A 17407-nucleotide genomic window follows, 5' to 3' on the forward strand; every position below is an offset into this window, starting at 1 on the left:
CCACAAAGCCTGACATGGGGTAGAACCAACAAACCCTGAGATCATGACCTGGGCCAAAGTCAGACACCCAACCGACTGAGCCACCCAGACTCCCCTGTGTCTTCTTTATTTTTGATAATTAGATATGTGATTTCTTCACCCAACTATAGCCCATTTATATTTTTTACTTACTCCCATTGCTATTTTCTGAGTAAATGATGACACCTAGTATTAATCCTTTTTTAAGAACTTTGGAACCTACAAAGTACTTCTGTGTGTATCAACTCATATGATTTGCATGGTAACCTAATAAAGTTATTATCTGCAGTTTATGTTTGAAGGTGGTAAATCTCAGAGTTGCTAAGGTAGGTGCTTGGGTCTCTGGATTCAAAAACTTGTTTCCTTCACTATAGTGACATACATTCTTCTTACTTCAGACAATTAATACAGCAATAGCTTACTGACCTCCTACAGTAATATTTCACACCATTCTAAACCATGCCACATGCTGATTTCCATCTAAACTTCCTTAAATGCTATTTTTTTCTTCTTTGTCTCTAACTACAGACTATACCAACTCTACACTAGGCCACTTTATGGTTCCATGGATGCACTAAAGTATTCTTTCATTGTTTCTTTTATTCATGTTCTTCACCTTGCCTAGAACGTCCTCCAGTTTTACTGATCTCAATCATTTAAAGGATAGATCAAAACTCATCTTTTCCACAAAATTTTCTTTATTTGGTCATCTTCTTTATTTTTCATATAATTTTTATGACCTGAATCATGATATTCAGTCTTTACTTATTCTTCTAAACTATTCATCACATAGCTCTTTTACACGTTTTCCATTTTTAATGCTTATTTTAGGTCATACTCCATCCTGAGGGCTTTGTATATATTACTACATTAATGTTTGATTGTAAGCTCTGCAAGAAGTTGTGTTATTAACCCCCATTTTACAGATGAAGAAACTGAGAAACTGGGAACTTGAGTAGCTAGCCCAAAGCCACACAGCTAGCAAGTTATGTAGATAGATTGCAAACCAAACTGACTGGCTTCAGTCCTTAGTCATAAACACCACTATACTGTAAAGCTGATCAGAACCAAAGTTAGAGAAAAAGGCAATTACCTATGTATTATGCTTGAAGAACTTCCCTGTCAAGAAGAATCTACTCTAGTTTCTTATATTAGAGCTTTATTCCCTTTACTAAAAATTTTGGTTCTTAGGGGCACCTGGGTGGCTCCGTCAGTTGAGCATCCAACTTTGTTTTGGACTCTACGTTTTGAGGCTTATCAGCCATTCTGTATCTTGGTATAAATGGCTTATTTGAATATTCCTCAAGAATAGGAGGGAGATTGGGGTGCCTGGGTGGCTCAGTCAGTTCACATCCAACCTCAACTCAGGCCATGATATCAGTTCTTGAGTTTGAGCCCCACATCAGGCTCTTGTGCTGACAGCTCAGAGCCTGGAGCCTGCTTCAGATTCTGTGTCTCCCTCTCCCTCTGCCCCTCCCTCCTCTCAAAAATAAACAAACATTAAAAATTAAAAAACAAAGAATGTGAGGGATATCACAAAGAGGGAGACAACAAAGAAGCTTGGGGATGGAATGAGTCTTCTACCAAAGGAGGGAAGTAGAAGGGTAGGTCAGAGATGAGAGACTGAGAACCTTGCAATAAGCTTTGCCCTCTTACTCTCTCGTGCATGGCCTTGCCCTCTTCCCAGCTATGCTGCACATCACTTGAGGATAAAAACTATGTTTATTTTAGTCTTTGCAACTTCTGCCCACTTACATGCATGGATAGTAGAGCATAAGTATCCTGGCTTACAGATGTGCAACTTGGAATGCTATCATCCCAGAGATAAGTGCATTTTTTTTGTTTTCGCTTCAAAAAATCCATCCTCCCCCCCCCCCCCCCCCCCGCCGCCAGACAAAAGCAGATGTGGAAACCCAATGATACAATTAGTAAAGCAGAGCTCCTTGGGTTGAATTAAGGGAATACAACTGGAGCCCCATGTTACCTGCTGCTTCCACATCAGCTACAGCCCATATAGCCTCTTTACAGAATCCTAGGGCTTGGGGAATACAGTTTGAGAAGTGCTAATCCTCAAATTAGGCACAGCTGAAATGAAAACCCAGAAAGGTCAAAATACTAACCTAAGTTCACACAGCAGAGATGGAACAAAAATGCAGGTCTCCTGCCTCAACTTCAGTGTTTCATTTTTCTCCCTGTGCTGTTTTGCCTTCCTCTAAAGGAATCTCATCCAAGGGGCTGGCAACTTCCTACTGTGCCCAATGTTCTCTGATATGATAATCTGACTCCTAAATAATTTGACTTTTACCTTGATTCTCTATAGTCAAGTCTGTAATTTTCTGGAACTAGAAATCCTTTGATGTTAAAAGAGATTTCTAAAAGGAAATCTTGTGAGCAATTTCGACATGTTGGAATTCTATTAGAGATTTAAGCTGTGTAAAGTAAGGCCATTGAGGAAGAATACCCATTCTGGAAAAAAAGCCATTACTACTTCTCATGTTTTTCACATCTGTGTCCCACCAGGTTAGATGGACACATTATCAGCCTAGTGTCGTCCAATGCCTAGGCAGGGTCCCTGACTCCTGTAAGACAAATCACCTCACACACACACACACGCGCGCGCGCACACACACACACACACACACACACACACACACGTGCTTCCTCAACACTTTTTGGTTGTTTCTATCCAAATGCGCAATGTCTACTTGGTCTTCAGTATGTTAAAATAATTACTTTGTGCTCCAAAGAACCTCACAAGGTAAAATATTACTCTCTTTTTAAAAATAAGAACACCAAGTTTCAGAGATCCTAATTTACTCAACACTACTCAAGTGAGAGGGCTAGAAATTTAACAATTTCTGCATGATTTGAAACCATACTCCTCCACATTGTTCAAAGCAAAATGCCATCAGTTCTATCAGAGCACCTCCATCCTTGCTGAGGAAGAGGTATATTCTACCTGGTGCCCAGTTGAATTCCAGTGTACACCATTCATTAATTTAGGAGGGGAGCATAGGGTGGAGGCTTAAGCCAGTCTGCTCTGAACCACAGCTCTGCTACATACAAGCTGAACACGATAAACAGTTTAACCTCTCTGTTCCTCAGCTTCCTCACCTGATAAATGAGATAATAGTACCAACTTCCTCATGGTACGTAATGACTAAATAAAAATTACAGTAGTTCTTGTAATATCAGAAGTGCTCAAAATATTATTGTCATTAATAAGTAAAATTAGGGGCAACTGGGTGGTTCAGTCGGTTAAACATCTGACTCTTGGTTTCAGCTCAGGTCATGATCGCACAGTTAATGAGTTAGAGCCCATCACTGGACTCCACTCTGATAGCGTGGAGCCTGCTTGGAATTCTCTCTCTGCCCCTCCCCTGCTTGCACACATGCTCTCTCTCAAGATAAATAAACTTAAATTTTTTTATTAAGTAAAAATAAGATTTCCATCTGAGGAGACCTTTTCTCCCCTCCCACTCCTTGCCCAACTGTAGGGCAGTCAAGAAAGCTCCATGGTAACATACCCTCTCTTCTCTGTTAACTTCAATTAATGAAAATTGGCCAATATTTTTTTCAAGGTAGAGTAAGAGTCATACTAGCTCTAAAGGTTTACGAAGAAGATAATAATTTGTAGTGTCCTACCTAGTTAAAAGTTAAGTCTTTAAAATGTTACATATTCTAAAGGGATGGCTAAGAAATGGCCAGTGGTTTTACTGTATTTTATTAATTCTAAGACATACATTTTCACAATTTAACATTTCTGAAACTGGGATTGGGACCACAGAAATTCTTTGTGTTCTTCACATATGGACCACAAATGATAGGACTGATTTCTTTGGAATGTTTGCAAGATGTTTGAGATAATTTGATAATAACTCATCTATCTTATTTCTTGGTGGGATGCACTGTTTGGTTCTTTAATCTCCATTTTGTTTCTTATCACCCCTCTGCTACCCCCAACAAAATGCTATTTAAACCAAAACTCATGAAGACAGCTGGAGTGTCTTGAATTTCTTATTTAGGTAGTTGGATTCTACATTCAGGTCAAGCAACATCTCCCTGCAGAGGTCTCCCTGATGGCCCAGGAAAGAACTAATGTGTTTCTCCATCTGCGTCATAAGCTCATTTGGACATAATGGATACATTCTCTGAAGTATATGCACAATCTTAGTACACTGTATTACATATATTATAGCACATATTGTGAGGTTATATAATCCCTCACGTTCTTCTTAATGGAATATATGAAGGTACCTGATATTTAGTAGCTATTTAATTTTCATTGGAAATAAAATAAATTCATTTATTATCATTAATATCCTCAACCATGAATAGAAGTCAACGTAATGTTAATAAGACAGAAGAGGGAAAGGAGTTATACTCTTCTTGATTTAAGTTTAATCCTTTCCTGGAAGAAGTAATTATCACACATTCTGCATGAGTAAAGTTCACATTTCTAAGTTATTACTGCATTTCTACAAGAACCATCTATACAATAAAGTATTTCAGCAAAAAAAAAAGTCTTATGCTAAGTGGTACATTGATTAGATGTCCACATGTCTAATTAATGAAATCTAAAGATCTCTGCACCTTGAGTGTCTCAATAAAAATCTGTTCACCAAGTACTCGTCATAGATGATTAGGTATTTCTAGCTCATTTTACTCAGTTTTATTACTTTTTATCTGTCCAAAAATTCATCTAGTGCCAAGAATACATCCTTAAAAGTAATACAATGGCCTAGTAAATAGCAACCATTTCAAAATGGTTTCTAATTGGCCAATGAGGATATGCAATTTGTTCTACATCAGAAAAATGTAAATTAAAAGAAAATAGGAGATACTATTTTGTAGAGACAAAAAATGGCTCAAATTTAAAAAGATCAGCCATTTCAAGTGCTGGAAAGAATGTGGAGCAACTGGAACTCTTATGCATTACAGAAGACAATGTAATATAATTACTCTAGAAACTGTGTGGCAGTTTCTTATAAAGTTAAACCTAATACTTATACTATGACCCAGAAATGCATTCCTAAGTATTTACCTGAGAGAAATTAAGATATGTTTTCCCAAACTTATAGAAGAATTTCTAAGATACCTTTATTAATGAAAGCCAAACAGTGGAAAACTACCCATCAGGAGAGTAGATACACCAATTACATTATATTAAAATAATGGGGCACTAATAAGCAATAAAAAGAATGAGCCAAAATGTCACATGAATCTCTAAAACATTAAGTTGAGAAAAGTCAGATATAAGAGTAAATACTCTATTTAATTTATATTAAGTACCAAGCAAGACTATCCTATGATAATAGCAATCCAAAAATTGTTGCCTATGAAGAAAGAAAATGGACTTGAAGGAGACATGAGACAACTTTGGGGATGATAGAGATTCTCTGTAACTGAACAGGGGTACTAGGTGTGTTTATTTTTAAAAATCTTCAAACTGTAAAATTGTTATCGGTGTACTTCACTGTTGAAAAATCTTATTCCACTAAAGATGTATAAATAAATAAATATAAATATAATGTGTACTTTGATAATGGAAGTAGCCCATGAGAAGAAATTCCCTGGAATGGTGGACACTGGTTTAATGGACTTTTTTTGAAAATTAGGTCTTCTTTTAGTTCCACCATTTAGTGTTATTTCAGAGCACGCAGCACACAAAAAGAGTTACACACTCAAAAATATACAAGTCTAAATAGAAAGACAGCATGGTTAGGAAACAAAAGGTTCTATTGACAGGCAGGCTAATCACCAAGGCCAGGCCTCAATTTTCATACCAATTTGGAAATATTCTAGATGACACCAAAAAAGCCCCCTTGACTAAGGACAGACTGAAGTTGTCCAGAGGTTCAATGACATCCAATTGGAAAACTATAATAACTATCTAGAAAAACATTTATTTCAGCCCTTAGGTCACTGCACCTGTCTAAGATACAAGAATCTTCTTTCCAAAGGTCCTGTTTCCTCTTGTGCTATTGGTTGAATCACCACTCACCACAGCTGGGATAATGCTCCAACAATTATGTGTTCACTTAAGCAAGTGTCTTAGTCTGTCTATACTGGGTCTTAGCTTAGTCTGTCTATACTGGGTCCATCCAACCTAACAATAAGCATGTTTACATCTTCCCTTATTAGAAACAAAGGAATAAAAGACAGTTTTCAGCTTTCCCTGAATGCCGTTACCTCCTCAAGTTACTGTACCTTCTACCAAAGTCTTCTGAAGCACAGAGTAGACCTGTGGTCTCAGCTTCCTCAGGAGTCCATTCATCTTCAACTTCCTACTATTTGGGTATTTTTTTTATTTTTTTTAATGTTTTTATTTATTTTTGAGACAGAGAAAGAGCATGAGCAGGGGAGGGGCAGAGAGAGGCAGACACAGAGTCCGAAGCAGGCTCCAGGCTCTAAGCTGTCAGCACAAAGCCCAATGCGGGGCTTGAACTCACAAACTGCAAGTTCATGACCTGAGCTGAAGTCAGACACTTAACCGGCTGAGCCACCCAGGCATCCCACCTTCCTACTATTTGATTCTAGCCCCAGAACTCTACCAAATTCCTCTTTTATTGGGCATGAATAAACCAATAGGTTTGGTGTATAAACCAAACCTTCTCCAACTGTCTGCTGCATCTGAAGCCATTAACCACTTGGCCTTTCTTTAAATCATTCTATATACCTACATGACAACATGACCTACTGGAGTCTCTCTCTGGACACAGCTATTTTGACCAGAGTCATCACATGATAGAAACCGGTCTAATCAGTTCCTCTCTTTTGGGAACTGGGAGTTGGAACATGGAGTTCATGAGATCTTTTTGGTCATTTCAATAAGAAAGTGACATAAAGTTGTGACCTGAATGGTCAACTTTTGAACTTTGTAAAAATTGAGTGGTGAAAACCTATTTTCAGAAAAATCAAACAATGTAGACAAGAAGCCAAAAGCAAAAATGAGACAACATACGGCCACAAAGGGAGAAAATACCTTTATTTCTGACTACTTTCTAGGCCTATGAGTTTTGTGTAAAGTATGAGATCCAGTTTCCATAAGTGTTATCCTTTACAAAGAGACCCTAATGAGGTTCTCTACTGGCCTTTCTATTTTGAGACTGTTACTCCTCTTTTTTCTAACTACCAAAGTATTAATATCTGCATCTACCTTCTCTTCTTTGCACTGATTCCTCATTGTGTATTGGCCAGTCTGGTCTGAATGACCAATAATATCTCAAATTCAACATTTTTCAATTCATCTTCATATCCCTAACAATATTATATAAATTTTTCATATAGTGCTAATTAACAAAATCAACATCCTCTTAGTTACACAGACTGGTTCTCCAGGTTCACTTTTAACTCCTCTCTTCCTCTGCCATAAACTTCTAGCCACTTCTAAATATTATTGTTCTCAACTTTACAATTTCACTCCCCATACCTCTTTTCTACTTCCAGAGCCATCATCTTGGTCAGGCCCTCATCAGTGTACACTTTAGGTCAGTATCTTCTTTTAGAAAACATAATAACTAACGTTGTAGGTCTTAATACATTCCAGTCACATACCATGTATCACACACATTAAAAAAAACATACATTCACTTACTCTTCACCATAGGCTTCTACACTTGACTATTACTAGGACTTCCTAGCTGTTCTCACCTCACCAATTGTGCTTAACTCTAGATATATCTTTGTTCTGCAGTAAAAGTGAGAATTTTAAATTTGAATGAATGTTGCACAGCATGGCAACAGACCAAAATTTAGATGCTTACATAATTAGCATCTTCACTCCTTTCCCCTTTAAAGTATTAGGTGCAGTCCAGTTCTCTTCACACAATGGAACTTCATTTGATTCTAACTCTTGGGTGAAAGTCAATTACTTATGCTTCACAGGATGCAAGCAAACTGGGTGTGGCACTTACAACTAAAATTAAAATTAGTTTCTCACTCAACAAAGCTGCAATTTCATCCTCTTCCTATATCACAAGGTGCTTTTTAAGTAAATCCATTAAGAACTTATATCATAATTCCTAAGAGCAAAATATGTTTTAGCTTCTTCAGTAAAGATATAGCATGATCCATATAATAATACATGCTTCCAATGAAGAACTCAAAATATCAAGGCAGTTCTTTAAAAATATCTTACATTTTTACTAAGGATTACTAAATTATACATGTAAAATCTCTTCGGTTTAAAACTAAAACATGCTTATCATTAGCCAGCTCTTACCTCAAACAGCATCTGGGAATAAACAATCACAATGAAAGCAGTTGGTAACTTGATCTATAGGACGTCTAGATGCTGGTGTAGCGGAAATAAGAAAAAAAAAAGAAATTAAAAAGGCAGTACAAAAATACATCTCTAATAACCACAGCAGTTAACATATACAATGTCTATCTATCCAAATTCAAGTTTTCCAAAGATTGCTCTCACAAAGGAAGGTAAGCCCTCCCTCTCTTGCAAAAAATCACCCTAAGATTCAGGCTCTGACTGTCCCTGTGTTTGTCTGTCCCCTCCTGACTCAGTCCATACCCTTCTTTTAGGCTTGGATGACAACTACAAAGCCAAGACCCAAAGGAATGGCATGCCAAATTAGACAATCTTTGATATCCAGGAACCAAAATCTGGTATTTTAAAACACATTTTAGAAATAGAAGTTTAAAAATAATTTTAAAAATAATCAGTGAGAAAGCCTTCTGAGTAAATTTCTATGCCTTCAGAGAAATAAGGACATAAAAAAAAGATATCCCAGAGAACATACACTCTGTGTACTTTTGAAATTAAAATCAATGCAATCTCAATCATAATATTTGCACTACAGCCTCCCATCTGAATCTACTCCCAAAATTAATGGAAAGATAAGTGTGCACAGTGTGGTGTACCACAGAGATATCCCCTTCAGAACTAAATAATTCATTCTACGAACTGTCAAGAATCTTGTGTTCATTGCTAAAGCACATAGTTAAGTCACTCTGAGAATCGTCTGTGGCAGCAATTCAATTGTTAAAATATTTACTAGGGGTGGGCTGAGGTGCAATACCAGTAGAAGGGAATGAACCCGTGGGTACAGTATTTCCAGGTACTTGAGAAGTTGAGGAAAGGAAGTAATTAGCACTATGGAATAGAATAGCTGTTGCTGGGGCTCTGGATACAGTAGAGAAAGGTAATTAAAGGCTAAACATAATTAATCACCAACTTAAGGCTAAGTGTAAATACAATGGACGTTCATGTCATCAGATAAATTCTCACCTCTTGTAGCAGATGCAGAAAAAGCTGAGCACTAGACCCAGGAATTAATCAGAAGAGCAGCAGAGCTCCAGAGAAGTTCTAATTCTCAACTTAGGTTGGCTATTCCAAGGTCAGGGCCTTAACTGGGGGGAAAAAAATTGGACTGTGAGTCATAAGATGGAGACATCTGGGTCAATTCACTTGTAACTCTTGAATCTTCATATTACCTGGAACCTTCTAAGACCCCAAAAGTGGTCCACTCCCTATTGGCAGCTAGTGCTCTATCTTTGTGTGAAGACAATGCTTAGGTCTCTAACTTAGAAGAAAATCAGTGCAGTTTCCAACAAGATCTACCACAAACACCCCCATGAACCTTCAGATCAAGAACTAGGGTAAAGTCACAACCTAATCCAGCTGAGTAAATGTAGGGTCCATTAAGAGAGGAAAGAGACTATATGCCAAAGAAACTGTAGGACCTCACCAAAATACTCATATGTACTCATATGTACTCACAGGAACTGAGAGAATACTTGTTAACTAGAATCGGTCAGTGCTGCATTAATGGAGAGGTATATGAGGTTAAATAGGGAAGAATGTATTGCTATGGAAACACTCTCTTATGATCCTGAATTATTCATCTGACAGGACCATAGAAGACAATATAACACAATGCTATAATGTGTCTTGTAAGCTTGGGGAAAAAATTATTGTCTGTACTAAGCAGAAATAATACGACAAACAGTACAGAAAGAGATCATAAGTCTCAGAGAAGTTGATGTTCTAGAGTGGCTATACTACATAAAGCCAGAAAACTCATCAGGCAAAAATGTTCCATGGCAGGGAATGTCATTTAACAATGAGGTAAGTAATGTGTTAAGTTTCTCAGTGGTATCATTGAATATCTCAGTGGTGGCTACCCTCTATAGGAGAGGAATGTTATAGAACTAGGCTCTAATAGCAATGGCAATGACAGAGTCACAGAACAACTGAAGTTAGGCAGTAGTATTTTTCTATCAGGAACATGGTAGGTGCAATTATCACACTAAGATGCAATGTTGGAATTGCAGCCACGAGGCAACTTAGAGATAAAGATATCATTAGTAGAATGCAGCTCCTAGAGGTACAGATACACACTCCTCCAAAGATAATGTTTAATTTAGAAATGCAAAAGAAATCATGGATAGATGATCAGGAGATTGAAGACTGTCACCCAGAACTTATTGACTGAAGGAGAGGCCAGGTCTCAATGAGGTTTGGACCTCACTACATCATAACAAATAAAAATAGTAATAATTCCCATAGACCTTCACCAAAAAGGCCTACTTGTATAATCATATTCTAGGGAAGAGAATATCCAAATATTTTGGGGTGAGGACTGGGAGAGCTAAGTCTGAGCTGACACTAAGTGACCAGAACACCATTATAACCTTCTTTTAGAGTGGGGGTATATAAGAGCAGATATTAATAGTCGTAGCTCAGATAGAACTCTTGGTGATCCACTGAGTCTATCTGGGATCACACACTGGTAATTTCTTCAGTCTTCAAATGTTTAATTGGAATGAATATATGTGATAGTTAGCCAAACCTCCACATTGATTCCTTTGCCTGTGGGATAAGAGCTATCATAGTGGAGGCCAAGAAAGTAAATTAAAAAAACTACCTTATTTTGGGGAATGCAGAGATCAGTACAACACATAAAGATTTTTTAGATGATGCAGACCTGTTGTTTCCCATCATGATCATACTTCATTCATCTCATTTGGTTCACCAGATTTGCCCTTACAAAAGCAAACTAGATCCTAGAGGATGATAGTGAACTACCATAAACTCAACAAAGTAGTCACTTCAATTGCAGCTTGTTCACAGATGTGCTATCTTTGCTAGAGCAGATTAACATAGCCTCAGATACATGGTATGTGGCCACTGAATTGGCAAATTCATTCTTTTTTATACTTGTCAGGAAAATAGATCAGAAGCAGACCACATTCAAATGGGGCAGACAAGAATATACAGTCTTGCCCAGGGACTGTATTAATTCTCCCACTGGGACCTAGATCATCTGAATATTTAGAAGAACATTACATTTAACCACTACACTGACGATATCTTGTTAGTTGGATCCAGTGAGAAAAACATGGCAGGAAGGTGAAAAAGACAGCCTTAATAAGACATATGTGCTCTAGAGGAAGATCAATCCTATGATTCAAAGGTCAACACTAGTGCAGCTTTTCAGAATAAGTGGTCTATAGGATACCCAGATATCCCCACCAAAATAAAAAATAAATCATTGCCTCAAAATGTAGTAGCCTCTGCAGGTTCTGGAAGTAACAAACTATCCTTGGTAGTATTACTATAGCCCATATGCTACTAACATCAAAGGCTGATACAGTTCAGACACTATGGACAGAGATATCTGTGGTGAAAAAAAGTCACTTTGTGAAATTATGGTCAGATCCCATAGGACAGTCACAATCTGACCCCCCCCCCCCCAATTCTGGAAACTTTATGCCATCTGCGGTGGGGACCTATACACTATTCAAAAAAAAGTATTTCCCAATCTGCAACTGGGCCCAAATACATGCAGAGCACTTGAGTATGTGGCATGCTGCCAAAACTGCTTATCAGAAGGTTAGTTCTATTTGACTCACCAAATCATATGATTAGATGGACCCAATAGCAATTCAGTATAAAATGGAAATGGTATACCTGGGATTATCAGACATGAACAGTGTCACAGGGCACAAGTAAGCGGTATGAGTATATAGTCTAGATCTTTGTCATCCATTACTATTACACCAATGCCTCTCCCTCAGAGTGTGTGTGGGTGTACACACACACACACACACACACACACACACACACACACACCCTCATTGGAAGATAACCCTTAAGGAAGTCTAAGGGAAGAAGAAAAGGTTCTGACCTTAGCGTATGGAGGGGTTGTCTCTGAATGTGGTTATCTTAACATGGGAAGTCCATGAAAATGGACTACTGCTACACAGTCCCACTTAATATGGCACTGAATGACGGCAGTGCAGGAAAATCCTCCCAATAGGCAGAATTTGAGGTGGGTTACCTGATCATCCACTTTGTGTGGAAAGAGAATGGTCCATGGGAAGAATGTATGAGAACTCATGAGCAACGGAGATCACTTGGATAATTTCTCAGGAGCCTGTAAAAAGAAAAATTGGAATACCAAAGTCAAAGAGAGTCAGGTAAGAAACATGTAGATAGACTTAAGGAAATGGGCATGAAGTGTGAAAACTTCGGTTTTGCATGTTGATGCTCATCAGAGAGCATCCGCCATGGAAGAAGCAATATATAACCAAGTAAACACAATTATTTGGTCAATTGTAGTTGAAATGGAGATAACCCATGGACTCAACAGCATGGGCTGTCATTCACCAATGTTGATCCACGTACTAACGCTGACGAATGTTCAAAATCACAGCAAGAGAGAATAATGCCGAGCACCTAATTCATCTTTTGAGATCAACTTGCCAGTTGGTAACAATTAATTACATTGAATTTCTATTCTAGAAAGGGAAATGCTTCATTTTAACTGAAATCAACACACTTGCAGATATTAATTTGCTTTTCCCACTCACATAATTTCATCTTAGACCACAAGGATTACTTCACAGTAGTGGATATGCAGCAGTTGGCTCATGACTATGCATTTCACTAGTTCTATGACATACTGCATCAAATCCCAGAAGCTTCTAGGCTGATAAAATTTAAAAATAGCCTTTGAAGAAATATTTGTAGTGCCAGTTTAGAAATAATACCTTGATAGGATGGGACACTTCAGAATGTAATATATGTTCTAAATCCATGATCATCACATGATATTGTGTCCCCAGCAGACAAAATACATATTTGGGAAGCAAGTAGTGGCCCTACTTATTATCACTCTCAATGTTCTGCTTGGAGTATTTGTACTTTACATCCCTACAATTTTGTTTTCTGTAATTATGGGGCACTTGGTTCCCAGAGAAGGACTGCTTCTATAAGGACACAGTGAAAGCACCGTGAATCTTAAAATATGGTTGCTACCAGGTCACTTTAACTTACGCCAGGAAGAACTGATTCTGATCATTAGAATATAGGGCTGAAATTACACTATGAGGACAAGAAAGAGTATGTCTGGCAACCAAATAAGCCACTAAGGAAACTCCTCATAATGCCCTGCCTAATTTGATGGGAAACGGTTAAGCATGGCAAAATGACCAAAGGCTCAGACCCCTCAAGGAGGGGTCACCCGACAAGTTAAGCCACCTACATTATACAATCAGAGGTGCAAGCCAGGGAAGGTGTATCTATAAAACAAGGTAAAGGAGAGAGATGATGTGTTGCAGTCTTAACCATACAGGCCTACCTCAAAAAAACAAGAAAAATCTCAATCTAACTTTATACCTAAGGGAACTAGAGAATTAAGAATAAAAGAAGCCCTGAGTAAGCAGAGGGAAATACATAGTAAAGATTGGAGTAGAAATAAAATAGAAAAGATCAATAAAAGTAAACACTAGTTTTTTGAAAAGATAAGAAAAATTGATAAACCTTTAGCTAGACTCACCAAGATAAAAAGAGAGTACTCAAAAAAATAAAATCAGCAATGAAGGAGAAGTTACAATACAAAGGATCATAAGAGATTATTATCAACAATTATACGCCAAAAAAAATGGACAAGCTAGAAGAAATGGATAAATTTTTGCAATCATATACTATTCCAAGATAATTAGGAAGAAATAGAAATTTTGAATAGACCAATTACTAGTAAGGAGACTGAAAGGCTTTACTGATGAATTCTACCAAACATTTTATTATCTACCCTTCTCAAGATTCCAAAAAACTGAAGAGGGGCAACACTTGCAAACTCATTTTACAAGGCCATCATTACCCTAATATCAAAAGCAGACAGACATCATAGACCCCCAAAAATTACAGGTCCATATTTCTGGATTAACATATATTCCAAAATCTCAACAAAACATTAGCAAACTGAATTCAACAATGTATTAAAAGGATCATACAATATAATCAAGTAACATTTATCCTAGGGATGCAAAGATGATTCAAGATCTGAAAATCAATTAACATGATGTACCACATAAACATAATAAATAAAAATTAAAAATTACTCTATTAAATAAAAAGGTATAAAAATTATATGATTGTCTCAGTAGATGCATAAAAATCATTTGACAAAATTCCACATCCGTTTATGGTAACAATTCTCAACAAAGTGTAGATGGAATGAACCTCAACAGAATAACAAGGGTAACAGGAACAAGACAAGGATCCCCACTCTCTCCACCTTCATTCAACATAGTATTCATAGTATTGGAAGTCCTTGCCAGAGCAATTAGCAAAGAAAAAAAAAGGCATCCAAATTGAAAAAATGGACAAGTAAAATTGTTATTTTGAGAATGACATTACTTTGTGTAGTATAGAGAAAATTCTAAGGACTACACACACACACACACACACACACACACACACACACACACCTGTTAGTATAAATAAATTCAATAAAGTGGCAGGGTATAAAATCAATATACAAAAATTAGTTGTATATGTAAACTAGCAACAAACTATTAGAAATAGAAATCAAGAAAACAATCGCATTTACAATTGCATCAAAAAGAATAAACCATCTAAGAATAAACTTAACCAAAGAGGTGAAAGACTTGTACACTGAAAACTAAAAGTCACTGACGAAAAAAACTAAAGAAGACACACATAAATAAAAAGGTATTCCATGCTCATGGTTTGGAATAATACTATTAAAATGTCTATATTATACAAATAAATATACAGATTTAACGCAATCCCTTTCAAAATTTCAATGGCATTTTTCATAGAAATATCTTAATATTTGTATGGAACCACAACACTCCAAATAGCCAAAGAAATCTTGATAAAGATACAAAGCTGCAGGCATCATGATCCCTGATTTCAAACTATATCACAAATCTAGAGTAATCAAGACAATATAGTATTGGCATAAAATAAGACACATAGATCAATGAAACAGAATAGAGAGCCCAGAAATAAACCCACACATATATGATCAATTAATTTACAACAAAAAAGGCAAAAATACATAGTGGGAAAGGATAGTATCTTCAGTAAATGGTGCTGGGAAAAGAGACAGCCACGTATAAAAGATTGAAGCTAGATCACTATCTTACACCATTACACAAAAATTAACTCAAAATGATTAAAGACTTGAATGTAAGACCCAAAGTCATAAAACACCTAGAAGAAAACATGGGTGGTAAGCTACTTGACATTGGTCTTAGTGACAAATATTTGGATTGACACCCAAAGTAAAGCCAACAAAAGCAAAAATAAGTGGGTCTACATCAAACTGAAATTCTTCTGCACATGAGGCACCTTGGTGGCTCAGTCGGTTAAGTGTCTGACTTTGATTCAGGTCATGATCTCATGGTTTGTGAATTTGAGCCCCACATCAGGCTTGGTGCTGTCAGTGCAGAATCCACTCTGGATTCTCTGTCTGCCTCTCTCTCTGCCCCTGTCCCTCTCAAAAATAAATATTGTAATAAATAAATAATTTGAATAAAATGCTTTTGTACAGCAAAGGAAACCATCAACAAAATGAAAAGACAACCTACTGAATGAGAGAATGTATTTGCAAATCATATATCTGATAAAAGAAGAATACCAAAACTACATAAGTAACACATAAAACTATGTAGTATATATAGCAATTTGATTTAAAAAATGGACAGAAGACCTGAGCAGAATTTTTTCCAAAGAAGACCTAAAGATGGCCAATAGTGACATAAAAATTTGTTCAATATCATTAATCATCAGGGAAATGAAAATCAAAACCACAATAGGACCCTTGTGTACTGTTGGTGAGAATGTAAGCCATTGTGGACAATAGTGTGGAGGATCCTCAAAAAATTAAAAAAGAACTACTTTATGACCTAGTGTATCTACTTCTGAGTATTTTTTAAAAAATGCATGTGCTCCTATCTTTATCACATTATAATGGCCAAGATACAGCAACAACCTAAGTGTCTATCAATGGAGGAGTAAATAAAGAGGTGCGTGCACACATATGCACATGTGTGCACACATGTGCATGCGCGCGCACACACACACACACACACACACACACACACTACGGAACACTACTCAGCCATAAAAAGAATGAAATCTTGCCATTTGCAACCACATGGATGGACCTTGGGAAAATTATGCTAAGTGAAATAAAATAGGTCAGACAGAGAAAGATAAATACCGTATGATTTCACTTATATGTGGAATCTAAAAACCAAAACAAATGAACCAACCTCATAGATACCAACAACAAATTGGTGGTTGCCAGAAGGGAGTGGGGTTGGGAGGATGAGCACAACAGGTGAAAGGGGTCAAGAGGTTCAAACTTTCAGTAATAAATCAAAGGTTTCCTAGCATCTAATAATGCTTTCAGCTAGTTGGTCTGAGCCTTGTAGCTGAGGAGCACAGAAATGCTTAACCCTTAAAACACAAAGTTTGTAAGGTAAACAAATTTTGTTTCCAACAACCTGGCCTCTTGTCTGTTCATCTTTTCTGTGCTACCAAATGATGAATCCTTTCTCTGCCTCACGTGTCCAATTACTCAGGTCTTACCTTACCTACCATAACTTTCAGGAAAGAATCTGATAACTAGATGTTGACAACTGGCGCAGCTTAACTCATTTACTCATCTGGGATATTTGGAAGAATTTTAGAGTAACAAAGCATCAGTAGTCTGGGGGGAGAAAAGTAGAGTTGTTTTTGTTCTCATTTCCAAATGTAACAACTTCATGGCCCTGAAATCTTACCAAATAAACAAATAGTACTTTTGTACTTCTAACAGTTTCTTTTCCTTGAAACTATTTTGTCATTCTCTACAGGTTCCAACTTCACTAGTAGTAAAAAGTAAATCCACATACACAATAAAAAGCAAAGTGTAAAGACAATTTCTAATTTTTAGAAAGGAGTGTGATGTAGGAAGTATATGTGCATATACTACTACTGAAACTTTAAAAAATGTAAGATTTAAGGGGATCCTGAGTAGTTCAGTCAGCTAAACGCCTGACTCTTAATTTCAGCTCAGGCCATGATCTCATGGTTCATGAGTCTGAGCCCTGCTTCAGGTTCTAGGCTGAC

The 17407-nt window shown here is 37.0% G+C and overlaps 1 protein-coding gene across 1 annotated transcript in view; it reads right to left on the reverse strand.

Moving 5' to 3' along the window:
* Nucleotides 1-17407, reverse strand: part of UNC13C (unc-13 homolog C) — a 606187-nt gene that overhangs the window by 578297 nt on the left and 10483 nt on the right. Inside the window, exons 3-5 of the mRNA XM_047864534.1 lie at nt 12318-12413; nt 9263-9384; nt 8243-8314 (exon numbers count right to left, since the gene is read on the reverse strand). The gene's annotated coding sequence lies outside the window, so the exon portion shown is untranslated. The remainder of the gene's footprint in view (nt 1-8242; nt 8315-9262; nt 9385-12317; nt 12414-17407) is intronic.

This window comes from Prionailurus viverrinus, chromosome B3 (assembly GCF_022837055.1).
Source record: "Prionailurus viverrinus isolate Anna chromosome B3, UM_Priviv_1.0, whole genome shotgun sequence".
NCBI classification, from domain to species: Eukaryota; Metazoa; Chordata; class Mammalia; order Carnivora; family Felidae; genus Prionailurus; species Prionailurus viverrinus.